The 18,453-nt window shown below is 41.5% G+C and overlaps 2 protein-coding genes across 3 annotated transcripts in view; both read left to right on the top strand.

Annotated features, from left to right (window-relative positions):
• Nucleotides 1-18,453, top strand: part of LOC131813650 (ligand of Numb protein X 2-like) — a 156,498-nt gene that overhangs the window by 39,420 nt on the left and 98,625 nt on the right. The gene's annotated exons all lie outside the window — the stretch shown is intronic.
• LOC131813467 (ral guanine nucleotide dissociation stimulator-like) overlaps nt 1-18,453 on the top strand; it is a 161,632-nt gene that overhangs the window by 83,767 nt on the left and 59,412 nt on the right. The window contains exon 1 of one of the 2 annotated variants that reach the window (XM_059143731.1): nt 896-930. The exons of the other annotated variant lie outside the window; for it this stretch is intronic. The gene's annotated coding sequence lies outside the window, so the exon portion shown is untranslated. Of the gene's footprint in view, nt 1-895; nt 931-18,453 lie in introns of those variants that run through there. 2 annotated transcript variants of the gene reach the window in all.

The raw sequence follows: 18,453 nt of genomic DNA, 5'->3' as shown, positions 1-18,453 counted from the left end.
AGGGGGTGGCTGATATAGACCTGTGCAGGGAACAGTGGAGGCCGTCCTGAGCTAGCCTCTGTCATCTGGTGTGCCGGGAGTAAGGAGTAGCCTCAGATCCCTGTGCCCATGACCTGCTATCAGGGGAGACCCTCTAGGGATTGCTTCCTGGACTCAGAGAACATTGAATGGTGGGGAAATTTTCCTTGATTTAGGAGGGACATGAAAAGTCAATCATTGGGTTCATACTTTCTCTTCTTGGACCGACAGCCCCAACCTCAGAAGAAGATCCTGAACCACCTCAAGAGCTACCTCTAGCTCCCACTGTGGTGCCTGCCGCAGCTTTAGAGCCTGAGGGGCCTGTATGGGAACCAGTTGTGAGTGTGATAACGCTATGGATACAGCCGAGGGGAGGCACCTACCTGAAGGGGCCTACTGCAAAGTTTCTATGGACAACCAGGTGCATGATTGAAAGACTTAGGGGTCTTCCCCTGTGGGGGACATTCCTGGCTTAAAAGTGTTCAAGCGGTGAAGCGGGGCGATATCCCAGGTGTGATAGCATGATCTCAGGATCCCGGGGGTCCCCAGAAGACCAGCTGGGGCCCGAATGCTTCTGAGTTCCCAGACATCAGTTAGGGAGGAAGGCTGAAAACCAGGAAGCTAGGTCCCGGCTTTCTGCTCTGGGAAGCAAGCTGGGCCCAGATACCACCTTATTCCATCCACAAAGTCTCACACATCTCGCCATTCTGGTTGCAATGAAGAAATGGACTGTACACCAGAATTTCATACCTGTGGATTATGCCCAGGATTTAAGGTGCTAGAGAAACATTTTTTGACATAAGGATGGAGAAATGGTTCCTCCACAACAGCTACTGGAAGGACAACTGAAGGATTATTTCAGCACAGGAAGTCAGACGTGCAGGAGTAAATGGGAAACAAGGAGCCCGGTGGGTAAGTAGTTAGCCAACATGTCGGGAAATCTGAATTACCATTAGCTGTAAAACACACGAAAAGCCATTTCTAGAGATGTTAGTGACAAGTTGGAATGACATGATAATGCACATTGTTAGAACAACTGAAGGTACTTAGCATTAAAGGATTCTGAGATTCTCATTGTGTGCTCTAAGAGGGGTAATAGACTCAGTTCAGATGTAATTTACACGTGCTTAAGAGTTTGGGTTTTTTAAAGATTTCATTTATTTATTTATTTATTTGTCAGCAAGAGTGTGAGAGTGCACAAGCAGGGGGAGCAGCAGGCAGAGGAAGAAGTGGGCTCTGGGCTGAGCAAGCAGCTTGATGCAGATCTCAATCCCAGGTCCCCAGTATCTTGGCCCGAGCCGAAGGCAGATGCCTAAGAGATTGAGCTACGTAGGCGTCCCTACATCGGCTTAAGAGTTTTAAAGGTGGGGCACCTGGGTGTCTCAGTTGGTTAAGGAACTGCCTTTGGCTCAAGTCATGATCCTGGAGTCCCAGGTCCCACATCAGGCTCCCTGCTCGGCAGGGAGTCTGCTGCTCCCTCTGACCTCTCCCCTCTCATAGTCTCTCTCTTGCTCTCTCATTCTGTGTCTCTCTAATAAATAAATAAAATCTTTTTTTAAAACAAGAGTTTTACAGGTAACCCTAAAATCATAGAAATCAAGTATATGTTTTTTCAAACTAAAAGATGAAATAAGAGAATAAAGAAAGTATGTCAACTCCTTGACAGGGATCAAATGAGAAGAAAAAAACATTAAAAATGCATGTTCGGGACACCTGGGTGTCTCAGAGGGTTGAGCCTCTGTCTTCGGCTCAGGACTTGGTCTCAGGGTCCTGGGATCGAGCCCCACATCGGGCTCTCTGCTGGGCGGGAAGCCAGCTTCCTTCTCCCTTTCTGCCTGCCTCTCTGCCGACTTGTGTTCTCTCTCTGTCAAATAAATAAATAAAATCATTTAAAAAAAATGCATGATCAGGGACGCCTGGGTGGCTCAGTTGGTTAAGCAGCTGCTTTCGGCTCAGGTCATGATCCCAGCATCCTGGGATTGAGTCCCATATCGCGCTCCTTGCTCAGCAGGAAGCCTGCTTCTCCCTCGGCATCTGCGTGCCTCTGCTCACTCTCTCTGACAAAAAAAAAAAAAAAAAAAGCATGATCAATAGAAAAGTAAAAATCATACGGTAGAAATAAGTCTACCTATATAAGCCATCACAACAAATGTGGGCCGTTAAACCATAAGTCAAATCATCTATGAATGGACAGAATTCTTAAATTGAATTAGGAAATTAACAAAATCTGTTTCTCTGCTGTTTTTAAAAAAAGATCAAATGCAAGAGGACAGAAACCAGTGAACAAACTAAAACCAAAGCAGATGCACTGGGTTTTGCCTGGAGGTGGAAATACCCCAAGCTGATGGCCTTGGGAGACACGAGGGTGGGGGTTGGGGGGCCAGCTAAGGGAGGACTAAATGGAAGAAGTGATGTGAGATTTGAGGCGGAAATGGTAAGAATGAGCCACCTGGGTGCCGTACTTCAGGCAGAACATCCTAAGGTCCTGTAGGATCTTAGGATGTTTGAGGAACAGAAAGGTTGGTGTCCTTTGACAGATGGTACAGTTAATAGATCATGTAGGATCTTGAAGGATATTTGCATTTTATTTTTAGTGCAGTGAGGAAACATCGGAGCATTTGTAGCAGATGAGTTCCACGATGTGTCTTTAAAAAGATCCTTCCAGCTACTGCGGGGAGAATGCAGTAGAGAGGGTTATAGAGAAGCAAGAGGGGAAGCGGGAAAGCCATTTGGTGGCCAGTACAGTTGTTCAAGTGAGAGGAGAGTGTGCCTTGATCCAGAGGGGTTGTAGGGGACACCAGGAGGCAGTGATGGGCTGGAAATATGTTTTGGCGGTTGAGCCAAAGTTACTTCTTGATTGACTGGGCACAGAGTACAGGATGGGGAGGAATCAAGGCTGACGCTCTTCTTGGGGGCTTGAGCAACTGGGTCCATGTCAGTGCCATTCACCGAGATGGGGAAGGGTGAGGAGCAACAGCTTGGGGGGGTGGGTAGGGGTTGCAAATCAACAATTCTGACTGGGTATGAGATGACTCTCAGCTGTAAAAGTGGAGTTATCAAGTAGGTAGTCCACTCTTTTGGTGTGGAGATTGGTAGAGATTTCTGAACTGGAGATAAAAGTTTCAGAGTTGTCAGGATAAAGCTTGGACTGTGTTGACTCCCCTAAGTAGTGTGTGTGGGTAGAGAAAAGGTCCAGGGTGGAGACTCAAGGTAAGTGTTCCTCGAATTAGCAAATAAAAATAAAGGAGTGCCAACTGAATTTGAACTTCAGATAAACAAATAGTTTTATGAGACTGATGCACTGCCTACTGTGCTAAGGAGGCACCTACAATAAATATTTTTAAAGGATATGTTACATGAAATACTGGGGATATACTTGTGCCAAAAGAATCACTTATTATTTTTCTGAAATTCAGATTTAATGGGACATCGCATTTAATTTGACAATCCTACCTAGGGTACTACTTCCTTGTTTAGATGAGATGTAGAGAAGGATCAGGAGCAAAGAGAATGTTCCATTTAGTGTGCCTATGTAACCTATATTGCCAGAATGCAATGTCATAAAAAAAAATTTATAATGCTCACAAATTCTATGGGTCAGGGATTAGGACAGGGGATAGTGGACATGGCTTTCCTCTACTCCTTACTCTAATCCTGGGATTCTTGCCAGCGTGGTGTCTGGGTTCCAATGGTGAGAAAGAAAATGCATGTGCATGTAAGCAAAAGAGAGAGATTCAGATAGAGAGAGAGAGGGAGACAGACAGAGAAAGAGAGACTTTATCACTCAAATGTCCTGATTCCAGGAAACTTTGATTCATTCTACAAGAAGCTCCCCCATGTCTTGCCCTATGTTCTGGACTGTACAGTAGGGATAGGAGGAAAGCCCTTGTTCATTTTTCAAGCATTTATGCACCAGACCCTGTGCAGGGCACTGGGAACACAAAGGGGCTTAGCCCTGGCCCCTTCTGTCCAAGCACTTACAGTATGGGTGGGTATGTGCTGGTGAAGACAGACATATTGGGAGAATCAGGGCTCGGCATTCCCATCAAACCCTATCCTGGCGTTTTGGGGAGAAGATGTGATAATGTAAACTATTCTTAAATAATCTAGCAGGTGACTTAGGATCAGACAGGCTGAAACAGATAGCAGGAACAGGTGGAACCTGGGAGAGGGAGTGATTGTTCTGGGTTGGATTAGTTTGGAACGATTTTCTACAAGAGAAGCAGTTTGAGCTAGACCTTCCAGAGGAGGAGAATTTGATCACTTCCCTTTGCTCAAGAGCATCCTAGACATCCTCACATTAAATAAGTCTTATCTTCCACACCCAGAGCCCTAGTGCCCACCTTTAGTTCACCCTGGGTGTCAGTTAACATTTTTTCCTCCGGAGTCCTGTGTTTCCTCTACACTAGTAGTTAGATCTAGAAGCTTGGCTGGGCTTGATTTTCTCTTTCCCTTCCCTTCTGTTCCCTTCCCTTTTCTTTCCTTCCCCCCTTCCTTCTTTCCTCCCTTTTTCTTCCTTCCTTCCTTCCCTCATGTCTCGCTCTTTCTCTCTTTCCTCTCTCGCGCTTTCTCTCCTCCCTCCCTCCCTCCCTCCCTCCCTCCCTCTCTGCTTCTCTTCTGTCCTTGCTCTCTCTCTCTCTTTCAGGAATACTTACTTCACAGGTGGTGCCCTTGTTTCCACCAGGAACATGTGCGACAAAGGCTTACCACCTACGTTTTCTTCTCTAATTAAGAATGTGCCAGCATCTCATTTGGATTATTTACTTACTTATTTATATTTATTTTATTTTAATATTTATTCAACTTGTCTTGGTGTTGGTTTGTTTTGGTTTGTCTGCTTTTTGGTTTTGTTTTGTTTTGTTTCATGTTTTGAATGCCTGCTCTGCTCCAGACAGATTGCCAAAGCAAATGCTTATTAATCTCAGCAGTCTTCGTGGTGAAATTACTTACTCCTGTAGGTATATGTGAAGTAAGAATAAGATTAAGCCACCTAGACACCAGTGTTGGTAGAGTATCTCATCCAAAAGAAAACCAAATCCTGCTTTAAAACCAAACAAAACATGAAAACTAATATAGCTCCTTACTGAAGATCTCTTGAGAAGGTAGAATTGGGTGAATTATACTAAACAACATCCATCAAGACTCCCTTAATAAAGCTTCTTTGTATACTGTTTCTCCCGCCTTGTTCGTCACTTTCCCTATTTCCTGCTCATCCGCAGTTTGCCCGCAGTTTGCCCGCACGTCCCAGGCTGTCCTCCCCCACTCTTGTCTCGTATCATGTCTCCTTGTTTTTCTTTTGCCAATTTTCACGGAGAGGTAATAACAGTAACTAACACTTACTAAGGGATTATCAGGAGACGGAAAGTGTAGCAAATGCATCACCTGTGTTATGAGGAAAATACTGTTCCTTTCCTCCGTTTAAAGATGAAGAAAGTGGAATACAATGAAGTTAAGTATCTTGCCCAATATCACAGAGAGTTAAAGCCTAGATCCACGATGTAAAGCCAGACAGTCTGACTCGAGAGTCTGTATTCTTTTTTTAAGAATTATTTTTATTAACATATAATGTATTATTTGCCTCAGGGGTACAGGTCGGTGAATCATCAGGCTTACACACTTCACAGCACTCACCATAGCACATACCCTCTCCAATGTCCATAACCCAACCACCCTCTCTCTACCTCCCCACCCCTCAGCAACCCTTAGTATGTTTTGTGAGATTAAGAGTCTCTTATGGTTTGTTTCCCTCCCGTCCCCATCACTTTTTTTCATTTTTTTCTTCCCTAATCCCACGACCCCTGCCCTGCCTCTCAAATTCCTCATATCAGAGAGATCAGATGATAATTGTCTTTCTCTGATTATAGAGTCTGTATTTTTAACAGTTATTCTATACTGATTTCTTTTCCAAAATCTATATATAAGTTCCACTTATGATAATATAATAGGTTGGAAATGACCCTGCCTTAAAAGAAAAAAAAAAAAAAAAGGAATTAAAATAACAAAGTAGAAATCAAGTTCTGTAAAGCACCAGGTAACTGACAAGTTAGTGAGAAGGTAAAAGAGCAGACTATAAGAAAGTGTATACCCAGAGAGGTAAGCAGAATCGTAAAATTGTTGCAAAAGGGCCATTTAAATTTTTTACAGGATATGAAATTCAGAAGTTAAAATCTAGGGCCTAATGAATGGGGAGTCTAATGAGGTACTCTTCCGACATAAAGCCAGGGACATATAAAAATACAACCAACCCAAACCATAGAATACATCAGAAAATTTGCGCTGACATTGAGAAATTGCCTGTCTTGGATATATCACAACCACAAAAAAGTTTATAAATGGATTTGCAACCTATATTCTTACTACCCAAAAAACTTCTCCCAAATGTCAAGCTGTGCATATAATTGAAAGTGTTTGCAATTAGTAGTGCCTAAGAATTTTATTACAGCAAATACAAATTCTTTTTTTTTTTTTTTTAAAGATTTTATTTATTTATTTGACAGACAGAGATCACAAGTAGGCAGAGCGGCAGGCAGAGAGAGAGAGGAGGAAGCAGGCTCCCTGCAGAGCAGAGAGCCCGACGTGGGGCTCGATCCCAGGACCCTGGGATCATGACCTGAGCTGAAGGCAGAGGCTCCAACCCACTGAGCCACCCAGGCGCCCCTACAAATTCTTTTTGATTGGACTGTCTCTCTACGATAGGTTTCAAATAAATCTCACTATTAGTTTTCAAAGGAAAATAATTCATCACAACAACAACAATAAAACTAGTACACAAGGAAACAATTCTCAAGAGATCATTGGCAGTTACAACCTGATGGCAATAAAAGACTTTATAATTATCAGGCTTTTTTTTATAAAGCAACTGTTTTATTTCAAGAAATTAAAGCCCCTTAAAACATCTGCAGTGTATGGGAAAATGATTTTTGAATGATATAGAAAATATGAAGAACAACCAAATATAAGTTCTACAACTGAAATTCAAAAATTGGAGTGGAAAGCTCATTGGGTGAGTTTAACAGATGAGACCCATTAGAAAAAGAATTAGAAAACTGGAAGTTACTAAAAGAAGATTATCCACAAAGAAAAGAAATACAGAGAGACAAAAAGATTATATGAAAAGAGGTTAAGAAAAATGAAGGATAGAATTAAAAGATCTAAAGCAAACTTGATCATGGTTTCACAAGAATAAGAGAGAAGGAGAGCAACTGGGGCAAAGATAATATTTGAAGAGACAGTGCCTCATTTTTTTTTCGCAGAATGCTTGATAGACACCAATCCACGGAATAAAGCAACCAATGAATTCCAAGTATATTAAAAAGAAATCCAACTCTAGACACAGGCTAGTGAACTACAGGTTCACTATGGTGACTTCATTATGGCAACACCAAGCACAAAAATGGGGATTTTAAAACCATCCAGAATAGAAGTACAAATTACCTCCAGCAGATCAATAAGTAAATTTCCAGTAGACTTCTTATCAGCGATAGAAGCCATGGAACATTGCAATGGTATCTTCCATATACAGAAAGAAACAACTGACAATCTCAAGTACTTTTCCCAGGGGCACCTGGCTGGCTCAGTCAGTGCGGCATAGGACACCTGATCTCAGGGTTGTAAGTTTGAGCCCCATGCTGAGTGTAGAGATTACTTGGGAAAAAAATCTTTCAAAAAAATGAATATAAATAATAAATAAATAAAATACTTCTCCCAGGAAAAAATATCTTCCAGAAAATAAGAGTAGGGAGGAAAATTCATTTTTCCAACAAACAAACAAACAAACAAACAAAAAGATTGAGTTTGCCATGATCCATATTAAAGCAAATTCTAAATTTATACTTCAGAATAAGTAAAATGATCAGAGTTGGAAGATATAAGCTACAAAAGAAATGAAGATTTTTTTAATGTCAAGAAATGAATAAATGTAAGTAAACACTGCATAAAACAATAATACTCAAGTTTTATAAAATTGAAAAGCAATTTAAATATATGAGTGAGGACTGAAATAAAGTATCTTAGGATCCTTGCATCATCTTGGTAGAAATTAGGAATGCTAGTTAACTTTCGTCTTAAAAAGTTGTGTGTAGGGACGCCTAGGTGGCTCATTCAGTTAGAGCATCTGATTTTTTATTTTAGCTCAGGTTATGATCCTGAGTTGTGAGATCAATCCTGCTTAAGATTCTTTCTCTTTCGCATTTCCTCTGCCCATTCCCATATATGCCCACCCTGCTGTCTCCTTCTCTCTCTCTTTCTCAAAAAAGAAAAGAAAAGAAAAAGGCTGTGTATATTTTTTAATTGCTAGGAAAACTGATTTTAGAAATAGCATACAAATTCCAATTTAATAGAAGATGAAAATGGAATTGTATTTGCCACAGCATAAAAATAATGTCAGATGTCAATGAACAAATTTAACAAAATATGTGTAAGATATTTATAGAGAATGTTATAGAACTTCATAAATGGATGGATGAAAAGATATATTGGAGTAGATCTATCTCAATTTCTATCTCTCCCCCTGCCAACACACACACACACACACACACACACACACACACACACACAAAGACCTAACTAAATGGAATGGTTGCAGTATGTTCACGGAATAGAAAACTCAATTTTAAAATATATCAATTCTTTCCAAACTAATCTATCTATAAATTCAATATATTCCCAATCACTATCCTAACAGGTTGGTGTGTGTATATATTTTGGGGGTGCAGGGATTTGTCAGTATGTATGTGTAATGAGCTGATTCTACAACCTATATGGTGATGTAAAGAGCTAAGAATAATTCTGAGGAAGAACAAGAAGGCAAGACTTTCCCAATATAGTACTTAAGGTGGCATGTTGCAAGATTAGGCAAACAGAATAAGAGTCCAGAAATAAAACGACATATATGTAGCTATCTGGTTTATGAACAAATGTGATTTTACAGATCAGTATGGGGAAACTCTCTTTTCAATACATGGGGCTGAGAAAATTTGCTATCTATATGGGTCAAAAGATGAAATTTGATTCTGACCCCACAGTACGCATTCCTATGTTGATTGAAGACCCAAGTGTGAAAGGCAGCATTATAAACTTTTGGAGGGTAAGGGAGAAGAGTCTCATGACTTTATTATAGAGGAAATTATTTAAAACAGACTATACAAACATTGTAGACAATAAATTGTACATTTCTATTCCTTAAAAAAAAAAAAAAGACAACAATAAAGCAGTACAAGGACAAACCATAGAGTGTAAGGCAGGTTTTTAAAAACTATTTTATTTATTTGAGAAAGAGAGAGAGCATAGGGCGAAGGAGCAGAGGGAGAGGGACAAGCAGGCTCTGTGTTAGGACACTATATAAAACTTTAAAGTCAATAGATCCCCAGGAATAAATTCAAGACAGAGGTCAACTGATTACATATAGGCTTTAAATCACAATTTCTTTCTTGGTTATTTCAGAGGATCAGACCATATATATTGTGGATCCACTTAAATAGACTTAAGATTCCAGCTTCTTTTCTTTGTTAGAACTTCTCAAATGATGCTTCTCAGAGTTATCCTGATCTGAGCATACCATGGAAACAAGTTTCCTTAGCCATCTTAATGCAGGTTGAAATTATTTTTTTTTTACAATGCTATTCTCTTTTGGATTATTCAGTTTGATTCTGACATTAGCAACATCACCGTACAGCCAGTAACTCTGCAAAAGATGGTTTTCGTAGCATGATTCACATAATATAAAACAACAAAGAGAAGGAATGTGGTTTGTTACATAATTTAGAATCTGAATCATTTGCTTCCTCCTTGGAAAGTGGTAATTCCCATAGAATGGATATACGGATTCAGGTCTCCCAATGTCAAAGAGGAATATGGGAAACATCCTTTGGAATAGAATGTGTTATTCTAAATAAGGACAGTTAAGCCAAATGACTGTGCTGCATGGTTTTGCCTGGATGCATAGACTTTAGGCTTAAATAGGCATGAAATTTACATGGACATTTTACATCAAGCTTTCCATTTAATAACCACATTGCTGGCTTATAGAAACTGCTTTCTTTGGAGTTCTAGTTCTGTAGAATAAAGGAGGTAAAGTGTTTTCTTTTTGCTAATATGACAAGCAGAAGAATTTATATGAGAAAAGGTCTTTGAGGTCCAGGCTTACACTCGGTGTATCTGGAGCCATGTTATAGACTGTAATACTGCTGTTCATTAAGTAGTCTGCTTTCCATCCCTGCGGCCCTCCTCTCCGTGGCAGCTCAGGGGTTACTTCTGCACAAGTTAAACTACTCTGCCAGATGGAAGACAAAAATGCCATACTAAAACTTTTATGAAGTTAAAGGAATACTTTATCAATTTGAATGGCTCCCCCAAAACTCAAACTTTTATCTAACTGAAATTTCTCACTTTATTTTATAAACTTGTATTTTATTTATTTAGCTTTTTAAAAGTAGATTTCACAGCCAACATGGGCTTGAATTCACAACCCTGAGAATCAAGAGTTGCATGCTTTACCAACTAATCCATCCAGGTGCCCTTGATAAACTTATTTTTAAAACTGTTTAAGATTTACCGAATGATTGAGAACTTAATTCCGATATGGCCCACATCAGTTTCCCTTATTATGAATATATATTAGTCCCTACTAATTTTCACATGCACTTTCCTTCCAGCTAACCTTACATGTTTTATTAATCAACATATAAACTGTATGTGCCAAGCATTTTTTTACAATATTTTATTTATTTATTTAATTGACAGAGAGATCCTGAGAGAGAGCACCAGCAGGGGGAGCAGCAGGCAGAACAGAGTGAGAAGTAGGCTCCCCGCTGAGCAAGGAGGCTGGTTCTGGGCTCCATCCCAGAACCCTGGGATCGTGACCTGAGTGGAAGGCAGACACTTAACTGACTGAGCCACCCAGGTACTCCTAGGCCAAGCCTTTTGAACTTACTATTTTTATTTTGATAGTCTTTAAAAGTTGTGGAAAGAATGCACAATGGAATTAAAAGATGTTGGGAGCCACATTCTATCTTCCTCCAAAAATCATCCGGATCTTTTATTCCAGTCAAAATACCCTACATTTTTTCCTCATAGTCCTCTTATTAACCATCTTACAAGTTATCACTGATAATAGCATTTTCTAGATCACTGAAGCTCTAAAACCCTCGATATTTCATTTTTTCCTCATCCTGTTCTGTCACTATGAAATATTTCTTTAAATTACAGTTCAACTACATCACTTCTTATGGTGATGTCCATAATATCTAAAATGCTAGTTAGGTTTTTTAATTAAACACACACAGAGGTAATGTGTAAGTGCTCAGGCTGCCATAACAAAATACTACAGTCTGGGTGGGAACCGAAATTTCTCACAGTTTTGGAGGCTGAGAAGTTCAAGATCAAGGTGCCCATCAGCTCTCCTCTTGCCTAAGAAGGCTGCCTTTTAGCTGTATCCTCAAGAAATGGAGAAATAGAGGTCTCTAATGTTTCTTCTTATGAGGGAATCAATCCCATCATGAGGGCCCCACCCTCGTGACCTCATCTAAACCTAAGACCTTCCACAGGCCCTATTTTCAAACACCATCCCATTGGAGGTGAAGGCTTTAACACATGAATTTTAGAGGGACAGGATTCAGTCCACAGGAGGCAGCAATGCCCAACCTCAACACTAGAGAAAGTGCTGCATTAAGAGGAATTGTGAGGCCCGAGCTTAGATTTGTTTTATGGAGGGCGAATGCTAGCCTAAAGGGCCACTGCTGTTTCATCAAGGCAGTGCAGGGGTGAAAATTGTGTTTTAGGAGAGCAAATCTGGTGGTTGCTTATGGGATGAATTTTACTGGAAGAAATCACAAGTAGGAAAACCATTTGCGGGAGTAATGTAACAATCTCTGAATAAAGACCCACATTATGATGACAGCACCTTAAATGCACCAGACATGAAGCTTCTCCTGATGCTTCTACAAGAGGGGATCTCTTCCTTAAATCTACATTTTTCTTGTGTTTAGGGGTTGCTCTTGGAACTCTTAAATTCCGCACTATATTGTGTTTGTTTCTGTACTTAGCCCTTCCACCTGGCAGTTCCTCTGGTAGGTAGCAAAGAGGCGTGAGAGCAATGCAAAACCCAAAGCCAGAAGGCAGCCATCGCCACGATGGGCCTGGAGACCCAGACTCCTACCCAGCAGGATATGCTGCACAAACTTCGTGGACTTGACCACATCGCTTGACTCCAGGGGGTTTGCTCAGCGCCACCAACGGGATCCGCCACCCCCCACCAAAGGTCGCTCTCTGAGCTTCCTGGCTGGCAACTCGCAATGACTGCGCTTATCGTGCTCCAAAAGCTGTGGAGCGCATGAATGAATTGCTCTCAGTTCATTTCCGAACTGTCAGGGAAAGACAAGCTACCCCTCTTTCTTCGGGAAGGGACGGCAGCCGACCATGGACTGAGCGCGCCTCCGTTCCTCTAACGGGGCTTGGACTGCTCAATTGGGCCCTCCCCACCTTGGGATTCCACGCATCCTTTTACCAGTAAGGAAAGACATAAGCAATAATATTCAACAGGCATGAAGTACAGATTGCATTCAACAGGTATGCAAATACAGAACTAAGGGAACGGTTTTGCTGTTTAACGCCAAGCGCCTACCCTTTAAGACGACCGGAGTCCCACCCCCACCAAGCCCGCCCCCCAGGCGACACCACCCCGCAGCCCCCCGCCCCCCGCCCCCACCCCTCACCCCGCGCAGCCGCACCTCCCCCACCCCCCCGCAGCCTGCCCCTTCCTAGAATGCCCTCCGCGGCGAGCTCCTCCCATCCTACGGTGCTCTGCTCCGCGGGCTCGCTCCCGGTGGATTACGTGCGCGCTGCGGGAGCCGGAACGTGCTCTCGGGTGGTTGCCCCGCCCACCTCAGACTTGTCTGTTCAGCTTCTAGGGCTTGAAGTTCCCGCCGGGTTGGGCTGGGCAAGAGCGATGCTGCCTGGCCCGCCTTGGCTTTGAGGAGAGAGTAACGTCCAGAACCGCTGCAGCTTCCTTTCGGCGCTGAAACCCGGCAGCCATGTCCACGGGGTTCTCCTTCGGGACCGGCACGCTGGGCTCCACCACCGTAGCCCCCGGCGGGACCGGCGCAGGCGGCGGTTTCTCCTTCGGGACGGGGCATCTAGGTAACTGCGCTTCTGCGCCTTCCCGGCCTGGTCCTCTCCGTGAGATCCCGTGGGTGGGCCCGGCCCTCTCCCTCCGCGCTGGGTTCCTTTCTAGTGGGTCTGCGAAAAAGAAAGACAGACTTGCGCAGCGCCAGCCTCATAGTCCTGCCGTTCGGGGGCCTGGTCGGGAGGGTGGTCATAGGGTTGTGAGTCCCCAGAATCCACAATGGTTCACCCAGTGTCCCTGTCGAGTGGGGTCTGGCTGGGTGAAAGGGCCTGGGATTTCACGCTGAGCCCTAGCAGTGCGGCTGTCTGAGGCACAGAAGGAATGAACGACATTGTGGGTCATTCTGGGGTTTCAGAAAAAGACAATAGAAAAATTTTAAGGGGGACAATTAGAGTTGTATCGCTGATAATTCAGAATTCATTGCAGGATATACGGCTTTGGACATTCCACTGCTTTAATGATTTCGTGGTATTCTAAGCGAGCTCACCTCTTTGTACCTCATGGTCCTTTGTTACTGTAGTTTTTTGTTTTAAATACGTGTTGCAGCATTTCTTGGTGGTCATTTTGAACAGTGTGCGTAGTAGTATTCGTGAGTGTTATGGTAGAATGACTCACATTGTCTTCTAGTTACACTGAAAAATGTAGGTAGCATATTTATCGTTTTTGTGCAACCTGCTAAAGCACCGCTTCAGGCGATGACGAAATATAGCCAGCAGAGGTTTAGAAAAAGACATTAATAATAGTCAAAGGTCATTTTCATGGTGAGAGATTTAATTTTTAGAACTTCATCTTTTTAAGGTAAAAGGGGAGGAGTTCATTACATCAAGAAGTGTGCATAGAAAATGTTACAAGGTATCTATTGCCTGAAGCTTGAGGGATGTCATTGTAGAGTAAAAAGCCAAAAGTATCTTCCTTATATTAAAAAGGGGAGGTACAAAAAAAAAAAAAAAAAAAAATAAACCACCATTTTGCACCAAAAAAAAAAAAAAAAAAAAAAGGTCAGGTACAGGGGCGCCTGGGTGGCTCAGTGGGTTAAGCCTCTGCCTTCTGCTCAGGTCATGATCCCAGGATCCTGGGGTTGAGCTCCGCATGGGGCTCTCTGCTTAGCAAGGGGCATACCCCCTGCTTCTCTGCCTACTTGAGAGCTCTCTCTCTCTCTGTCAAATAATAAATAAAATCTTTAAACAAAATAAAATAAAATCCATGATAAACTGAGACACAGGGCCAGCTCCCTTTTTTTTTTTTAAGATTTTATTTATTGATTTGACAGAGAGAGATCACAAGTAGGCAGAGAGGCAGGCAGAGAGAGAGAGAGGAGGAAACAGACTCCCCGCCGAGCAGAGAGCCCTATGCGGGACTGGATCCCAAAACCCTTTTTTTGACCCCCTACTCAGTGTTGATGACTGGTTTCAAGTTCTGTTCCCCTCACAGTGATTGGCTGGTGTAATACATTGTATAAAATGTGTTTAGTTGAATTTATTAAGTTCCTAATGATGACAGTAATAACATTTATTAAGTGAAGTTAATTCACCATGCATAATCTTTCAATCTTTTGCAAAAAATCTGTTAAGTGGGCACAGTTATTAACATTTTGCATATGAGGAAACAGTGGATCAAGAAGGCTAAGTTATGTCACACAAGTCCCAGGACATTGGAGAGCTGGCACTGGAACCCAGCCATAACACCGCTACCTCCTTAAATTGCAGTGTCCCAGACATAAGCTTTTTAAAACTGACCTTGACTTCTCTTGGGATTATGTCTTGGAAGGGCAGGCAGGATAGAATAAAGATACCTATATAGGATGAATGGGAGCTCCCATTATGTTATGTGTTATAGTCTCTTTTAACTCTCCTGTACAATTTTTGGAGTGTCAGGTTGTTCATTTTAATAATTTGTTCTCCCACTATAGTTAGCAAATATGAGCCCTTGAGTTTTGATAAGAACATTTGAAAGTTGTGAACTTTGTTCACATCACTTGCTATCACCAGCTGTTCTTTTTGAGCTTTCAGAAACTCTGAAGAGAATTTCTGCTTATGAACACATAATCTGGATAGAGGGTGATTTTTAGTTTGTATTTTCCTCTTGCCAGGTTATGTTTAGTCCTTTTCCTCTTCTCTCCCCTACCCCAGTTCTTGATGCTGTTTTAGTGACAAGAAAAGTAACTGTAACCCCCATCCCTGCCTAAATCCATGAATATGGTGATAAAGCAACAGAGAGGTGGCAAAGATCACTTAAAAGAACTTTTCTGAGTATGTTTTATTTTTCTTTATTTAGTAGTTGGGAAAGAACAAATGTATTTAGAAATATGAACTATACGTGAGTCATTCAAGAGGAAAATGATCCACATTCATAGGACTTCTCTGTGGCCATTTTAAAATACGCTGTCAATAAAACTTAGAAAAGGAGAATATGTGATACTGTTTATGATTTCCTTGGGATCTGAAATCTTTTGTATGTGACTTATTTTTAAAGAGAACAGGAGACTATTTGAATTGGGTTGGTTAAAAATAAATTGATAGTTCTTTTTGTATTCTATGGCAATATATTGAATATGTGAAAAGAAAGAAAGTGTTTAACCTTGAAGAGTTAATTCTTATTTTTCTTTAGGAAATACTGGTTCCAGTAGACTTTATTTTGTGTTCTTTATAAGTAAGAAACCCTTCAGTGGGTCTCAATTTTGGAACTCTTGGAAGCACTGCAACTCCTGCCACGACATCTGCTCCTTCAGGTGGTTTTGGAACCGGGCTCTTTGGAACGAAACCTACCACTGGGTTCACTCTGGGAGGAACAAATACAGGTAAGGAGGATTGTCACATTTCAGGGAGTAGCTATGGGATATTCTTTTTAAGGTTCTGGTTTATATCTCTGCCCTTTATAGGGATTGTCATTGGTGTCAGACCTAAAAAATGGTAAATATGAAGATGGAAATATATATAGGGATGTGGACTTAAGGGCCAGTGGTAGGCCTCACATCGGTTATGATCTATTCTAGTGTAAATGAAAACACCCATTTAGGGGTTCTTGGATGGCTCAGTTGGTTAAGGGTCTAACTCTTGATTTCCACTCGGGTCATGATCTCATGCTTGCAGAATGAGACCTTCTTTGGGCTTTAAGCTCCTTGGGGAGTCGGCTTGAGATTCTGTCTCTATTTCCCTATCCTCCTGTTGCATACTGCACCCCCCTCCCCCAAGCTCTTTCTCAAAAATAAATAAATCTTCAAAAAAGAAGAGAAACAATTTTAAAGAAATGCGATTTTTTTTTTTTTTAAGATTTATTTATTTGTCAGAGAGAAATTACAAGTACACTGAGAGGCAGGCAGAGAGAGAGAGAGAGAGAGAAGGAAGCAGGCTCCCTGCTGAGCAGAGAGCCCGACGTGGGACTTGATCCCAGGACCCTGAGATCATGACCTGAGCCGAAGGCAGCGGCCTAACCCACTGAGCCACCCAGGCGCCCCAAGAAATGCGATTTTTTAAAGAAAGATTTTATTTATTCATCAGAGAGAGCGAGAATAAGCAGGGGGAGCAGGAGGCAGAGGGAGAGGCAGGCTCGTCACTGAGCAAGGAGCCCATTGCAGAACTTGATCCCAGGACCCTGGGATCATGATTTGAGCTGAAGGCAGCCACTTAATCAATTGAGCCACGCAGGCATCCCAAGATCTCTTTTCAAAATAACTTCTTTTTTGGTATACTTGACACAATGAAGATATACCTCTTTAAATATAAAGAATTAATTTAATTTATTTTTAAGATTTTATTTATTTATTTGACAGACAGATCACAAGTAGGCAGAGAGGCAGGCAGAGAGAGAGAGAGGGACGCAGGCTCCTTGCTGAGCAGAGAGCCCGATGTGGGGCTCGATCCCAGGACCCTGAGATCATGACCTGAGCCGAAGGCAGCAGCTTAACCCACTGAGCCACCCAGGCGCCCCAAGAATTAATTTAATTTTTACAAGAGAGTATATAATGCAGTGTTTCACCTTAGTGAAGATAAATCAAGTTTACCAATTTGGACGTTAATTTAATTTAGTATATATGGTGCAGTCAGCATCCTTTCTTGCTATAACATTATAATTTACCTTCCTAAGAGACGTTTTAAGTTTTTATATTATTAAAAGAGTTGTTTCGATGGGAAAAGGGCAAGAGGTCAAGGTTTCTGGTAGACATTTCGATAATAAAAATCTGTTTTTTAATACTTAAAGATATTTGGTTATTAAAAATATGTGTCAGTAATGCTGCCATTTCAAAAGCTTATTTCTTTATTTACTCTTTATTGTGTACCCACAGGGCCTCTTGGTCTCTGTTACCACTTTATGCATTGACATTCCAGCTTTGATTAAAACTTTTCACAGCCACACATAGAAAATATAAGAACTGCAGGAATGCGGGAGCCTCCAGTGAGCTCCTTGAAACGACTTTGTGTGCCAGTGTTGGCTTAGAGTAGCTTTTTTTGTCCTTGCCTAATGTTGTTATAAACAGTAGTCGTTTGCATTTATAAATCTTATTCCCTATATAATTATATATAGCCGGTAATATGAAAACCAGTGCTCTAGGAAGAACGTTTCTATTAGTGGTCATGGTAGAAGATACTGGTTGTTGTAGTATCATATCCTGAGGATGACTCTAAGTCTTGCCCTTGTAATAACCCCCCCAAAATGTCATCTGCCATTGATGATTAAATTTTATTTCTCTTTTTGTCCCCAGGCATAGCAACAAGTATAACTACAGGATTAACTCTGGGTAAGAATTTTTGGAGGAAAGATCTCAGATCTGTGGTTTTCTTCTCTTCTCTTTCTTATTATCTCACAGAGCTGGGGTATAGAAGGAAGCAGCTTTTGGTTATCTGTAAAACAAGGGTAGGACTGAAAAGTTTTTGTATTTCTTTTCAGCTCAAAAATGCCATGGTTCTCTGTAGCGATACGCCAAAGGGAATGTGAGCAAGTAGTATGACAGTTAATAATGTCAAAGGAAATGAATGAATGAAAAGATAGTATGGGAACTCAGTTAAAGTTAAATTTATTAATTTAATTAACATTTGAAGCAAACTAAAGATTGGTGGACTTTGTTCATTTGGATGCTACTCACCTGTGACCCACAGAAAGTGTAATCTTTCTGTTCACTACAGGAGTTTTGGACAGGATTGGCTTCTGGGCAAGCAGTTGTATTCTCTTCTTTTCTGAGATTTTAGAACACATACAGGATTTCAAAGCACTGTACGCGGGCAGGAATTTCTGGTTGTGGTAAGGGCAATCCAGAAGTTTAATTTCTGGCAGCTACTTCTCTCAGTGCCTTTAGGGAAAGCCAAAATGCAGGTCATTAT

This window comes from Mustela lutreola, chromosome 13, assembly GCF_030435805.1.
Source record: "Mustela lutreola isolate mMusLut2 chromosome 13, mMusLut2.pri, whole genome shotgun sequence".
Taxonomy (NCBI): domain Eukaryota; kingdom Metazoa; phylum Chordata; class Mammalia; order Carnivora; family Mustelidae; genus Mustela; species Mustela lutreola.
This window is presented reverse-complemented; position numbering and strand designations above follow the sequence as displayed.